This window comes from Mandrillus leucophaeus, unplaced genomic scaffold, assembly GCF_000951045.1.
Source record: "Mandrillus leucophaeus isolate KB7577 unplaced genomic scaffold, Mleu.le_1.0 Scaffold97, whole genome shotgun sequence".
Taxonomy (NCBI): Eukaryota; Metazoa; Chordata; class Mammalia; order Primates; family Cercopithecidae; genus Mandrillus; species Mandrillus leucophaeus.
The window spans coordinates 1,797,470-1,799,551 of record NW_012110585.1 but is presented as its reverse complement, the minus strand read 5'-3'; positions in this window follow the sequence as shown (position 1 = coordinate 1,799,551).

The window sequence follows — 2,082 nt, the reverse complement described above, 5'->3', positions numbered from 1 at the left end:
GCCACCACGTGCCGCTAATTTTTTGTATTTTCAGTAGAGACGGGGTTTCACCGTGTTAGCCAGGATGGTCTCCATCTCCTGACATCGCGATCCACCTGCCTCAGCCTCCCAAAGTGCTGGGATTACAGGCGTGAGCCACCATGCCCGGCCATGTGGTTTATTTTCTAATGTGGGTTTGAATGAATGCAATACAGTACAAACAGCATATTTAAGTGGATAGTTGAATTAGAGAAATGTTTGAAGTCAGACTGACTTGAGCTCAAATTTCCTTCACAACTTAAGAGTTATGAGGCCTTAGACAAGCATTCCAACCTTGTTGAGACTAGTATTCTCATCTGCAAAATGGAATAATATTAATGCCATATTTGAAATCTTGTAGGGATTAGAGAATGCATATAAAAGGATTATAAACATATTAGGTACTCATTACGAGGAAGTTATTGTTACTATTTCTTCTCTTAATTATTTCCTTCCTTGGGACCCTTTTCTCCCCTGTAATTTTATCCTTATAGCTTAGTATGCTTTTTCTTTTTTTAGTTAAACAGTTAAAAGTTTATGAATTTGTTTCTCAATCCTGCTTGGCCTCCTTTCATGCTTTAATAAGTACTCATTATTTTCTAAATGATGTATTACAGCCATTTCTCAATATCTGAATGATATTGGTTCCAGGAGCCCACTGCAGATGCCAAAATTTGTGGATGCTCAAGTCCCTGATATAAAATGGTGTAGTATTACATACTACCTACATATGTCCTCCCATATACTGTTTTTTTTTAAAAAACAAACAAACAAACAAACAAACAGTGTCTCGCTCTGTCGACCAGGCTGCAGTACAGTGGCACGATCCCAGCTCGCTGCAACCTTCGCCTCCCAGGTTCAAGCGATTCTCCTGCCTCAGCCTCCTGAGTAGCTGGGATTACAGGTGCATGCCACGACGTCCTGCTAGTTTTTTTGTATTTTTAGTAGAGACGGGGTTTCACCGTGTTGGCCAGACTGGTCTCGAACTCCTGACCTCAGGTGTTCTGCCCGCCTTGGCCTCCCAAAGTACTGGGATTACAGACATGAGCCACTGCACCCAGCCCCATATACTTTAAATCATTTCTAGATATAATATCTAGCACAATGTAAATGGTTATTATATTGTTTGGGGAATAATGATAAGAAAAAAAAGTCTATACATGTCAGTTACAGGCCTAACTACATAGTACACACCAGCAACAACATAAACTTTTCTGGATTTTTTTCTGAATATTTTTGATTTACAGTTGGTTGCATCTGCAGATGTGGAACCCACGGATAGGGAAGGCTGACTGTTTTCTATTGTTTATCTTCTCCTTTGTCTAGTCATTACAATACTCCTTTCTTTTTTTTAAATTTTTTTTAGGTGATGTCTCACTCTTGTCCACCAGCCTGGAGTGCAACAGCGCGATCTCGGCTCACTGCAACCTCTGCCTCCTGGGTTCAAGTGATTCTCCTGCCTCAGCCTCCGGAGTAGCTGGGATTACAGGCACCCACCACCACGCCCGGCTAATTTTTGTATTTTTAGTAGAGATGAGGTTTCATCATGTTGGCCAGGCTGGTCTCGAACTCATGACCTCAGGTGTTCCACCTACCTCGGCCTCCCAAAGTGCTGGGATTATAGGCTTCAGCCACTACACCTGGCCTAGAATACTTCTAAAAAAAAATCCAAATAGTTGGGTTATAATTTAAATAAACTACTTTTAGTTGTATTGCATTGTGATTAGGAAATGTGGCCTACCCAACTTCTGTTTTTGTGAATTTATTGAGATTTTCTTTATTTCTGACTACATGATTCATAGCTGGTAAATGTTCTATGGAGCTCTCAGAGAGGATTTATTTTTTGTAGAATAGAGTAGTATCAGGGGCCTCAGCTAGATCGATATTCAGGTTCAGTGATGCCAGAGCGCAAGTTGGGCAACCTCCTGGGAAACCAGCTATGGGCCAGATGTGGCAAGAAGCCATGTGGGCAGCTGGGCGCAGTGCCTCACGCGTGTAATCCTGGCACTTTGGGAGGCCAAGGCGGGTGGATCACCTGAGGTCAGGAGTTCGAGACCAACCTGA